This window comes from Notolepis coatsorum (assembly GCF_963971535.1).
Source record: "Notolepis coatsorum genome assembly, chromosome: 2".
NCBI classification, from domain to species: Eukaryota; Metazoa; Chordata; class Actinopteri; order Aulopiformes; family Paralepididae; genus Notolepis; species Notolepis coatsorum.
The window spans coordinates 6037495-6051397 of NC_140166.1; the positions used below are offsets into that span (position 1 = coordinate 6037495).

Genomic DNA, 13903 nt, shown 5'->3' on the forward strand with positions numbered 1-13903 from the left:
ATGATTTGTGGAGCTCCCTCTGGTGTTGTGATCGTGGTATTCACTGACCTTTGGGAAGTATTTTGACATGTACATGGGTACCTTGGTCGTGTAGTGTATCTTGTAGACCAGGCCCATTGCAAGTTGCTGTACTCTGTCGTCTACTCTAAGCCATCCTAGGTTGTCAAAGTGGGCAGGGGTGAGGTGGGTTCTAGGAGTAAGGTCAAGCAGTAGTCTGACCAGTTTGTTTTGAGATGTTTGTAATTTTGTTTTTAGTGCCTTTGAGGTGCTTTGGTACCATGAGGTGCAAGCATAGTCGTAGTACCCTTGAATGAGTGCTCCTGCCAGAGTCTTCAGGGTATTCTTGTTTACCAGTGAGGAGATCCGGTACAAGAATCGAGTTTGTTGGTTGACTTTTTTTATTACATTGGATGCCATTTTGTCACAGGAAAGATTTGCCTCTAAGATGGAACCCAGGTAGGTAATAGCTTCTTTCCTTGTGAGAATATTTTAGGTTTTTTTTTAGGTTCTATCCTAGGTAAGGATAGAAACAGGGCGGTAGTTGCCAGGGTCTAATTTACTGCCTTTTTTTGTGCAGGGGTGTTACTCTCGCAATTTTGAAGTCCTTGGAGATGTGTCCCTGTTTTATGGAGAGGTTTATTATGTGTGTGATGGTGGCTGCTGAGTCTCTGAGGAATTTGGAGGGGATGTTGTCATGGATTGGTGTCATTAGGTTGGAGGGCGCTCAGTTTTTTGAGTACCTCATCTGTTGTTACCATTTCCAGTTTGAAGTCGTCTTTGTGGACCCCTAGGTTCTTGTAGTATGCTACTATGTGTTCTACCCCATACTGCCCTGAGTGGGAGGGTAGTTTGTTTACCAGTGTTGTGGCTATGTTTGTGAAGAAACTGTTTAAGTAATTGGCTACATCCAGCTTGTCTGTGATGAGCGTGTTGTCCGTCTTTATGTTTATGTTTGAGAATCTGGTTTTAAGTTTTTTACTGCAGCCTAGTTGGTTATTGAGTAATTTCCAAATGATTAGCAACAGTTTTTTGTAAGGGTCCCGCCTCCACCAATCACATGCAGCTCCCTTTGTGTGTGTGTGTGAGAGCAAGAGAGAGAGAGAGAGAGCGATAGTTCTCCAACTTGTGTGAGTTGCCGTGATCTCCTGGTTGTTCCTGTGGTACCCTTGACTGAGATTTCATAATCAAAATGTTAGATCAACCCTGAAAACTGAAAATATCTGTGGTAATAGTTAATTCATGCATTACATGGACTCTCAGAGTGAGAGAGCAAGAAAGATGCAGCGTCAGTATTGTGTGACATTCCTGAGGAGCCTTCAGGCAAAACCCCCTCTGTCCAACATGGGAAGCAAACAGCCCAAAAAGGAGGGGGCCACAACCCACGAGGAAGGACATGTTGGGACAGATAAGCCCCAGAAGGGAATGTTAAAAGGTCTGTAGTCATCAGACCACCTCGATGTTGAAACTGGAAGAAGACACCACCAAGGAAGTCAGGGGGGGCTGACCGGCCTCCCCCGGAGGGTCATCTGGGGAGGGGCGCCATGTGTGGAGGCAAGGAGACTATGGGGGGAGTTAGGGTATAAAACAGTGGGTTTTGGTGAGGAGAGGGAGGCCAGCTCATGACCCACCACGACCGTTCACCAGGGGGTCTGAGTCTGCGCCTCCATCACCCACCGACCATGGTTTCTACGTTGCCGCTATGTAAGTAAACTGGATATATAATCACTGTTGGTGATAACTTAGAGGAAGATGTCTATTTAGACCAGGTTTACCATGTGGCGGCAACAAAGTACTATTGGTCTATTTCATTGACATAACATGAATACTATTAATGTGCAAAACTGTCTTGATGTGAAGAAGATTATGTAAACCTCATCAACCCTTTTGTACAAATCATGTGTTATGCTGAATATATTCCTGTATGTAACCAATGCATTAACTCTTGGCCGCTCTGCAAATAAATGAGTTTGGACCATAGCTCCTGGTTGTCTGGCTGTACAAGCTTATTTCTCATCTGACTAAGTCAGGTGAGGAGACCATTCTATCACTCTGTGATCTTTCCCTCCTTCCAGATAGCAACCTCATTATGCTGTAATTAACCGTAGATATTCATTAGGAATACATGACATTCCCCACCTAGGTTATCTAACTATTGCGCTGCTGCAACTAGAAACACTGGCCTGGCCTGCTTCTAAATTCAGTGACCTGACTGCATAAAAAAAATATATATATATATATTTAATTTTTTTTTGTAAATCATCTGGCTCTGAAGCTGCTAGAACAGAGGCACAAGTTAGTTGTTAACTATGCTGCTGATGTAGAACAGAGGCACAAGTTAGTTGTTAACTATGCTGCTGATGTAGTGGCAGCTCTGAAGTTGCTAGAACAGAGGCATGAGTTAGTTGTTAACTATGCTGCTGATGTAGTGGCAGCTCTGAAGCTGCTAGAACACTTTGAGTGGCACTCAAAGTGTTAAAGGCATGGTTCACAACTAACTCATGCCTTTAACACATTGAGTGCCACGGACACTTTATGTCGTTAGTTCATGCCGCCCGTTGAATGCCAGCAACGCTATATAGCGTTTGTTTGTCGTTTTTTTTTATTATTAGCGATTTTAATTCATATTTCATCAATCGAGCCTCACACTAGTGCTCCAAACTCTCTCTGAGCTCCATTGGGAAAATACCGCCCCCTATCGTCTCTCCCTGTGTAACTGCACCCCATTGGATTAGACTGGTGGGGGGGGGTCCAGTTTCCTCATTTTACTTTTCCGGCAAGCCATCTGAAGAGTCCGAAGTGATTGCCGAGCCGGAAAACGCGTGGAATACATATTTACAGTACCCAGCGCTGAATCAATAAACGCAATCGATATTTGGAATGGCGATCAGGAATTGAAATAATCTTTTTGGAGAACATCTGATCTGAGGTAAGGAATCTATTTTACCAGTCTTGGGGTAATCAGATCTGTTTTCACAAAGATATCAGCGTTTGCCCCATGTGTGTGTGTGTGTGTGTGTGTGCGCGCTGATCAGGAAATGAGAGAATAGATTTTTCAGCCCGCTTCTCTAGCATGCATAAAGTACACATATACTATCGATAATCAAGCGTTTATTTGAAAACTATTCATAAATAGGCCGAAAAAGACAACGTTTTTTGTGTATTCCAGAATATTCCAGTAAATGCCGTTTATCACGGAAACGTTTTATTTTCCTGAAACTTTCAAGAAAACAAGGGCTTTTCAAAATGTTATAAAACGGAAATGAACCGATTAAAAAACAATCCGTTTCGACAATGTTGACTGCAAACAAGTCATTGATAAACGACGGGCAGATTAGACACATAGCCATAATTTAAGACATAACAGAACGTAAACCATTATCGTCCACTCCGAATCAACCTACCCATATTAGGCCACACCCCTTTTTGCGTGACATTCTGGGTAATTACTCACAGCTCAGCCGGAGTTCGCCATTGGAAGGTAGATGATGTGAAATCATACTTATTTTAGAGTATATATATCAAATTTCATGAGTATTCATCTATATTTAGTCATCTAAAGACAATTAGATATGAACGTATGTACCAGTAAGAAGTTGGAATTGTTAGAATCTGTTCTGGGCGACGATGTTTTCTGAAAATGGACGTTTGGACAACTACCTTTCTGTTGTCAGTAGATGGCAGCATTGGTTTAAAAGGTGAAAATGATCTGTCAAAACTCAAGCCTACAAATCCCAAGACCCTTTGCCACCTAGTTCGCAGGTCAGCACCGGATTAAAGGTGAGGGAATGTGATCTGAACACAGCAGCGTTAGGCGACCTAAATACACTGTGGCCGAGAATGGCTAGCAAATTAGCATAACAAAAGTGCGCTGGTAGCCTTACATATGTTGTCTAAAGGGGGACATATGGTACAATTTAAGATTTTAATGATAATCCGCGTATAAAGGTCAAATAAAACATTGTTAATTTGTAAGAAACCTCAATGAAAACGGCGCAGGCTAAGTTATATTCGCTATTGTAATATATATTATATATACATAATCAGATTGTTTTTAGTAATACTGTGCACGAGCATTACACTAGAGGTTCCAGTAGTGGGCAGCTTGAATTGCCAGGTCCTAGAACCAGCGCTTTCGGGAGATCTTTTATTTTTAGAGCATTAACTCTTTGGAATGGCCTGCCTCCGAACCTCTGCTGCATTTACAGTAGATTCACTTTTAAAAATAATCTTAAATTGTTTTTAAATAGTTTTTAACACTGTAAAGTAATTTTTTGTTTTTGTTTTACACTAATGTAATTTTAGCTATCTTAATTGTTACAGTAGGTTCATTATGCATTGTGTGTACTGACTTTTAATAATTTTGTTTTTGCAATAGTGATTGTTTTTGTATGTTTTTTTTGTGTGTGGACCCCAGGAAGACTAGCTGGTTGCTATCGCACCAGCTAATGGGGATCCCTAATCAAATCAAATCAAATCAAATCAAATTGTTGTGAAAATGTGATAGAATCCTATAAAAATGTCGACGCATTTGGTCACGTGACGTTAGATTATGCGTTCACAACGCTATCATTGAAGTGGGTGCTGGCATTCAACCATGTTTTACCATGTTAACCAGTGGCACTGATAGTGTTAAGAATACTCAGATTACCAAAGCAGTAGGTGCTGCAAGATGCTTGGTTGAGCATTTTAAGAACAAGAGAGCTGGCTTGTAACAAGCTGAAGACCAAGCAGAAGCAAGTGGGAACCCCTGATCATAAACTGATACAAGACGTAAGTACACGTTGGAATAGTACTTACTACACAGGCGGTGGCCTGTGATGGCAACTTGATACCTGGACCTGAGAAGCAAGCAGTGCTAGAGGAACTAGAACGAGCGCTAAGGCCATTTATGTGTGCCACCTTCATCAGTGGGGAGACATACAGTATGTCACAGTGTCTGCTCTACCTCCACTCATCAAAGGGCTTCTGAGCTCTACACAAAATCGAGTCTTTGAGAGCACCCCGGTGCAGACTTTCCAGGTCGCTGCAACAGAGGAAATAACAACAAGATAAGAGCTGGAGATGTTCTTCACAGATTATTCTGCAAACACTAGTGTCATTGCAGCTGCCCTTGACCCAGCTTCTGACAGCACAGAGATGAGGGTAGGAGAGAGCAAGTGAGAGAGAGCTTCTGACAGCAGAGAGATGAGGGTAGGAGAGAGCAAGTGAGAGAAAGCTTCTGACAGCAGAGAGATGATGGTAGGAGAGAGCAAGTGAGAGAGAGCTTCTGACAGCACAGAGATGAGGGTAGGAGAGAGCAAGTGAGAGAGAGCTTCTGACAGCAGAGAGATGAGGGTAGGAGAGAGCAAGGAGTGTCACAGATTTACTCCTGCAGAATAGAAGTCTGCAAGCCTGACGGGGCCCAACAAAGCCCGACACCATGGAGAGATTAGAAGCCATCAACGGTGGATGCCATTATTTTCCTTCACAGCACTCGCAAATGAACAGCGGAGTGGAATAAACTGTAAAAGGTTTTGTATGATTGTTCTTGGATTTAACCAGTTGGCGAAGATTTGTGAGAAAGTGTTAACGTTATTCAACGCAAGAAGTTTTTGTTGCTGACATTCATCTAACAGCGAAGTGGTGAGTCCATCCTGATTTACTCAAATTAATTGGCTGCTGGTTTATGAGTGTTTTCGGGATGCTTTAGTGTCGTGACATTATTGTTTTAGTCTGTGGGCATGTAATTGTTGCTGTTGTTACCTGTGGAGATATTGTTATGTCGTTATTGCATTGTGCATTTTGAGTCGTAATGTAGCATTTGTGTGTAACGTAGGTAGCGTGCGTGTGTGTGTGTGTGTGTGTGTGTGTGTGTGTGTGCAGGGGCGTAGCTGGGGGGGGGGTAGCTTGGGATGATTCCAAGGGCCCAGCACTGGGGGGGGCCCCCAAAAATGTTTTTTTTTTTTTTTTTTACTAGACATCACTCAGGTGTATTATTGATGCTCTCATTGATACTATGTTTGTTTCTGTGTGTGTGTGTGTGTGTGTGTGTGTGTGTGTGTGTGTGTGTGTGTGTGTGTGTGTGTGTGTGTGTGTGTGTGTGTGTGTGTGTGTGTGTGTGTGTGTGTGTGTGTGTGTGTGTGTGAGATATATAGAGAGAGAGGGGGGGCTTTGGTAGACTATTGCATTGGTCCATTCATTGAAGATGAACGCAATGCAACATCCTTTACTAGGCTCACCCACCAACAGTGCAGGTGCTGAACTGCTGATCCGAATGTATAGGTAAAAACCATATTATGCGCTTATCAATAAAAAAAAATCCGCTTGCGCGCTTAAGCGCGCTCGCATTCACTGGGGGCCTACAAATACATTCTTTCATGGGGCCCAGAATCTGGAGCTACACCCCTGTGTGTGTGTGTGTGTGTGTGCGAGCGAGCGAGAGAGAGAGAGAGAGAGAGAGAGAGAGAGAGAGAGAGAGAGAGAGAGAGAGAGAGAGAGAGAGAGAGAGAGAGAGAGAGAGAGAGAGAGAGAGAGAGAGAGAGTGTGTGTTTGTGAGACATGTGTCTTCACATTGTAATATTGGCCTCAGGCTTAAGTCGGGCGAGGGCCGAGTAATTGCTTAACTTGTCGGGCTAGGGTAGGACTTTTTTTTTATTTTGGCAGCGGAGCAGAAATACTCGGCAGAAAAAGAAGTAATGGACTATTTAAACTTGAGATCATGAAGACCGAACTATGAATCATTAAAGACACTTTTTAACTGCTGCTGTGACCCACTGTCACCTCCATTTATATTGAATCGGAACGTGCAATGTTACACACTGTGCCTTGTATATATTATATTTATCTATTTTTACCTTATTTTTTAGCACTCGCTTGTATTCAAATAGTAAAAAAATATTTTTATGTATGTGATTTTGTGTGAAGGGCGGACTAGCAAAATAATATTTTCATTGTATGGCAAACTGTCTGTTTAACTGTGCACATGACATTAAACAATCTTGAATCTTGAAAAACATTCTCATGAAGTACAATATTCCAACCCCATCTAGCGCACGGCACCCGTAGAGCTCTTTAGTTTTGGAGGTTGGGTGCTCCCTCCTAGAAGAAGAGATTTGAGAAGCAGTAAGAAGTAAAAGACCAAACACTAAAATATATACAATATTCAAAACGAAAATGTACAGAAATGCAAAAATTAGGTAGAAGTGGTAGTGCAAATGTGTAAGAATGAATAGATAAAATACGGTCTAATGTTTAAAAGGACTGTGTGCATGTGGATGTTGAAGCTGTGTGCAATTAATGTAGAATGGATACATTATGTTACATTGAATTTTACATTTAAAAGTAAAAGAGTTAAAAAGTTGAGACTGTGGATTTATTTGATATGATGGAAAGAAGAACATGTTAAAAGATCTAAAATAAAAACTTGGAATGGACTTATTTTATTTAGAATTTTTATTATATTTATTATATGTATATAATATACATACTGTATATCCCATCAGGTTTGAGAGGCTGCAATATTGGCAGTTATGCAGTTTGACTGATTCATTCCGTTCCAGTAAAGTGGATTCAGTTCTAACAGGAGCTGGCTAAACAGGTTGTACGTCTTTTGTTAGGCTTGTCAGCCTCTTGTTTCTCAGGGACATTCCCACTTAATTGGCCTCCAGTCAGAGGAATTTATTTTTATATTTAGTATTCAACTTATTTCACATCAAATGTGAATGTTTCTTCAGTTTAATTCACAGTAATGGTTCTGCAGGATGCTGATTATCTGCGAAAAAATAAAGAGTAAATAATATTATATGTTATATCAGTCTGCTTTTGAGCTCCTTATTAAAAGATGGTCTACTCTGGGAATTCAGTAGGTGGTGTCAGAGAGGCAACTACCCATGTGACCAACGGAGAGTAGTACTGCACTCGAAAAACATGTCAATACATTTTTAAATGTTCAATTGCAAATGTTATCAATTCTCATTGTTTCTTCTGGTAAATTAATTGTTTAGACAGTTTGACAGTGTTATCAAGAAGGCACGACAACGCCTATACTTCCTTAGGCGCTTAAGGAAGTTCAACGTGAGTCAGAAGATCCTCAAGAACTTCTACTCATGCACAATAGAGAGCATCCTGACTGGCAATATCACCTCCTGGTTTGGGAATAGCACTGCACAAGACCGTAGCAGACTACAGAGAGTGGCCCGTTCAGCCGAACGCACATTTGGAGGGGGGCTTCCCACTCTCCAAGGCATTTACAACAAGCGGTGCATGGGCAAGGCTAAGAGAATAATCAAAGACTCCGTCCAGCCACCCAAACAACTGCCTCTTTGAACTGCTGCGGTCAGGCAAGCGATACCGGAGTCACATGGCAAGCACAGAGAGACTCAGAAGGAGCTTCTATCCCCAGGCCATCAGGAAGCTCAATGAACAATGATTGCTCAATGAACAATGATTGAACAATGAACAATAACAGACCAGCAACACACCCACAGCACACACACACTCACTTTAAATAAACAACACACTGTAGCACCCACTTTATCACACTTTACACTTTATATTTATATTATTGGTAAGGGAACTGCACATCTCTCATTCCTTATTCCTTATTGCACCTCACCACCACAACGGTGGCACCACAAGCTAAGCTATACCTCACAATTTTTGTACCAGATGTACATACTGTATATAGAGGTATACTGAACAATTGTTGTTTACACTTGTGTTTACTTGACTTCTTGACTTTCTATTTTTTACTTATTATACTTATTTATACTATCTTATTATTATCTAGCACACTCTCAGGAGCGAAACAGAAAGAAACATTTCATGCAAAGTATTCTGTATTTCTGTATGACAAATAATAAAGAAACTTGAAACTTGAACTTGAACTAGAGTGATCAACTAATCGATAAAATAATCGACAGATTCATCTATGACAAAATAATGATTAGTTGCAGCCCTACCGGTCAGACTCCACTAGTCTGTGTAAGAGCTCACAGAGTATCTGCGTTCTCTGCTCTTCTTATGCCGCTTTTCCACTGCATGGTACAGTACCTACTTGACTCGACTCTACTCGCTATTGGTACCTAGCACTTCATTTGTTTTCCACTGCAGGTAGTATTGCTGGTCGTCATAGCGAGGGGGCGCCATGCCGTCGTCTTCAATGCGACACACACGCACACACACACATATCGAAGCTAGCTATGAAACCAGTGCCTTATTAGCTAATGTACGCTAGCCACAATGCTAACGGTTATAATGGGAAATCCTAGTCACATAAGCTAACAAAATTAGCAATCTTTTTGTGAGACTAAACTCTTTGTTCTTGGTGGTCAATTGTGTTGCTGTCGGTTTTGTTTCATCAATAAATGAGGCAGAATACACTGTGAATGTATATTTTTTTGTTTATTGCACTTTGTTCTCGCTTGAAACAAATAATGAATGCTAATGTTTAGTAGTTGCAAGGCTATTTATTTGATTTATTTGGACGGAGTTGTTAAAACTCACTCCACTCAAATCAATAGAGTTATAATTCTACTCAAAATCAAATTTAAATCGACGTGGCTGTAAGCAGTGGTGCAGTGCTGGGCAACCGCGGTCAAATGGCGTTTGGGCTTCGAAGTGCGCGCATCCTATTATTATGCAAAGTCTAGGTGATAAGTGCCTAGACTTTGCATAATAATAGGATACCGTTTGGCCTCCGCCCATATTACGACTGCACCCCTGGCTGTAAGGAATGTTGCCAGCCAGTCAAAACAAATTCCGGACGACTCACCAAGGACGAACCAGAGAGCTGCTGATAAGACTTTGCAGTGAGACCCCCCACCAGGATGTTGCTGTCTCGCCTTTCTTTTTTTTTTTGTATAAGGAAGTTGCATTGTTCATTTCAATACCTGTAATAGTACAGTAGTCCACACACACACATGTGCATTCAGTTAAGTTGGAATATGACTGTAATACAAACAGTTCAGTTTGTCAGGTACATGCAACACAGATTACAGTGTTGACATCTGTCTGCTTGAGAAAATACCATGTTCTGCAATAAAAATGATTGAAGTGAGATGAACAGACTGAACTTTATTTTTATTAGATAAAACATGTTGACAGTTTTACTTTGCAGTAAAAAAAAGAAAAAAAAATTGATAAATAAAAAATATCGCAATATTCGCGATATATCGAGTGATAGTATCGTATCGCGAGATCTCTGGAGATTCCCACCCCTATAACCTGGCGTAAAATCCTCTCTTGGCCTTGGCCTGCTGTTATTATTGTTATATGGATATTGTATGTAGTTGGGGGTTGGGGAAATTACGACATCCAACACTGTGTTTCGTTCCACGCTCCAATTTGGGTCCCAAATTGCGGTACAAATCAAGGAGAATGTGTCTCGGTAGCGGTATGTTCTCTCTCGGCAAATAGACTGCACTATATCTCTGTAAACATTTGAGCGCACACCGCAAGAAGTATTCCTATAATAACGCTATGAACCAGGCTGAATTCATATGGAAATACCTATTCCAAATGCTATTTATAGGGTTTGACAATAATTACACTAATGTCGCTATTTTACAATTAACTATAATGAATTACGGGAGTAAAAAAGAACACGTCAGTGTTGAAACTAATGCATGAAAGTCCGTCTCATGGTGCAGTCTTATTATTCTACCGCTGGGCGCCATGTACGCACGGTCTGAGCTGCACAATCTCAAGCACATGTTCAAATTGATAAGTCCCACACTTTGCTTAGAAATTATCGTACGCACGGTTTACGCACATATCTTTGCGTACGCACCATTGATAAATGAGGGCCCTGGAGCGCACTCCTGCCATTCCTTTTGTCTACTGTAGCTGTAAGTGAATCCTTTAGGGCCGATCACAATACCCCCACTTGGCCCTACCCCTCCATTTTGCACATGTCCTGATTATTTTGTGGGTCTAAGGCAGTGGTTCCCAAAGTGTGGGGTGCGGAGGTACTGCATATAGGGCATGAAAAAAATATATATATATTAATTTAGCCTACCAAAACTGATAAACGCTAACGTCCACGTGTTATTCTTTATACAGCGCACATTCAGAAGTCTAAACTAACTTTTTTTTAAAGGCCTACTTATGCCTACATGTTAATTTGCCAAGCTTTTGTTTGGGAACCACTGGCCCAGGGGAAGTGATCATCTAGCCTTCCAGCTGGCCCTCCAAACTGAGTGTTTTCTGATGCTGACCCGAAACAGAGGGGTAGAAGGGAGGAGAGGATGTGAGGGACTTTGGTTTCGGTTTGCCTTTGAGGAACTACACTGAATCACGTGTCAAATCAAATCAAATGTATGTGTATAGCCTGAAATCACAACGAATTGCCTCACTGGGCTTCACAGATCAACAAGTAGCATTCACAATAGCATTCACAAAAGACCAACATAAAATCCACAATTTTGCAACACCCCCAGACTTTCCCCAATGAAGATAAGATAAGTGTAACTTTTTTCCAAAGGTGATCGCAACTATTTATACTGCTTTGAATCAAGAAGAAATTAATGGTTTTAAGTATCTTTTGGCAGCAGACACAATGGTTATGTCAGTTTAGCGATCAGATACGGCGAAACTGCTCAACCGGATGAACCGCACATTCTGGGTTCTCCATTCTTCTGAACACAGGAAACCAAGCCTATACCTAAAGGTATTGCACACCTGACACCAAGCAGGTGGCAATCAAGCCTACACACCTGCCATGCCGCATGGCAATTAACTGGTGTCTAGTAGAGATGGGTTACGGGTACCTTTCATATTTGATTCGATACCGGTACCCAACGGTACCCTTTTCTGTACTTTAGTCTCTAAAAATGTAATCTACCTACCTCAGTTGTAAAATTCCAATTTTAATATTTAATAAATAAATAATGTATTATTTTATTACTTTATTATTATTTACATCTTACTGATGTAAAGCACTTTGAACTGCAATCCCCTGTATGAAAGGTGCTATACAAATAAAGTTATTATTATTTATTTAGAACAAATAATATATATATATATACACAGTCACACATATGTTTAAATAAATGTTATGTTGAAATGAAACGAAGGATAATATAAATTATGATTTTTCTAATGCTGTCAAAGTTAATGCGGTATTAACGCGTTATCGCCACTATTTTTTTTAACTCACGATTAACACGATATATATATATTTTTTTCTTTGCTAGACTTCACTCAGGTGTATTATTGATGCTCTCATTGATACTATGTTTGTTTCTGTGAGATATAGAGAGAGAGAGGGGGGTGAGAGAGATGAGGAAGGGGCAAGAGAGAAAGAGAGCCGGGAGAGTGTGAGTGTGAGAGAGAGAGAGGGGGGGTGTGTGATTACTCAGCCCTTGTGTGGGTGAATGTAACAAGTTCCTAACGTTTTCTTTCCCCTATTATTTCATGCACACTTTATTCATTGTTTTAAATTATTATTTTCTTTTAAGTTATTTTGTGCATCACTCTGTTTTGAATTTGATGCAAAATTGCAATGCATGAGGGTCATCCTTTTGTGTTAAATGGCTGCATAAAGCAAGCATTTGTTGACTCGCATGTTGATAAGAGTATTAAAACTTGGAACTTAAAAAAAAAACTTTTAAGGTAGTAAAAAAAATTATAATAATAAAATGCGATTAATTTACGATTAATCACGAATCGAGTTAAATATTTTAATCGATTGACAGCACTAGATTTTTCACAATAACACCATGCTAAAAATGACCAGACATGAAAAATCGGGCAAAATCTACTCTTTCCCATGGTAGAGTTCAATCTGGATTTAGTATCACAAGAACCGTGAATGAAATCTGTAAATAATAGTTAATTATGGACATTGCTCCACCATTTTGGATCGGTTTTTCAACTCGGATTGTTGCTAAACGTTCACAGAAGGTAGACACAATAACTGCACTCCAATATATGCCAATAACGTTCAGTTGAAAAGATGAAGAATTTCAATCGGGATTCAGAAAATATCATAGCACTGAAACTGCCCTCACCAAAATAATCAGTGACCTAAGACTAAACTCTGATGAGAATAAGGTCTCCATCCTTATCCTGCTAGATCTCAGTGCAGCATTCGATACAATCGATCACGATATTCTAATCAATCGTCTTGAAAACCTTGTCGGTTTCTCAGACTATGTGCTAAGCTGGTTTAAAACATACATCAGAGGGAGGAAATTCTATGTTAAACTAGGAGGCCACATGTCTGATATACAACAACTATGGAGTTGCACAAGGGAGTTGCTTAGGTCCTTTACTCTTCTCCCTTTACATGTTACCGCTGGGTGATATCATCAGAGAACATAATGTAGGTTTCCAAAGCTATGTGGATGATACACAACTGTACATATCTGCTGAACCAAATGATACAGCTATTAACTCCATCACAGACTGCTTATTGGCAATAAATAAATGGATGAGTAAGAACTTCCTGAAACTAAACGAGAACAAAACTGAAATTCTAATTATCCCAAAACAAAAAAAGAAACGTTAATAAGGTCACAAGTCTCTGGGTTATCATAGATTCAGAACGAAAGGTTATCCTATAACCTAGTTATATGAATACTGGCAGAGCGTCTCGCTCTTTGCCATTATGAGATAACTCTTATCTCCTAGCACCTACTGTGCTCATGAACAAACAATTTGCACCCATGCACATGACCAGGCCACGCCCCCGCGTCCTGCTATAAGACGCCGGTGACATGGTCACACTCTACCTTCCTCGGAAAAAAAGTTTCCAACATTGAAAACCCAACCAAGGGACCTCTACCCGCCCGTCCTAACGAAGAGGGGGAGGCAGTCAACTCCACCAAAGTGCGAAAAAGGGGGAACCAGAGACCCCTGAAAAACGCACAGCACAGGCGAGACCACATGTGACACATCACCCCGTGGCACACACCTACACACC

General features: G+C 40.7%; 1 protein-coding gene across 1 annotated transcript in view; it reads right to left on the reverse strand.

Annotated features, from left to right (window-relative positions):
• The window catches only part of LOC311248907 (beta-1,3-galactosyl-O-glycosyl-glycoprotein beta-1,6-N-acetylglucosaminyltransferase-like), a gene marked incomplete at both ends in the record, with an annotated part of 47059 nt that overhangs the window by 18585 nt on the left and 14571 nt on the right, over positions 1-13903 (reverse strand). The window lies entirely within an intron of this gene.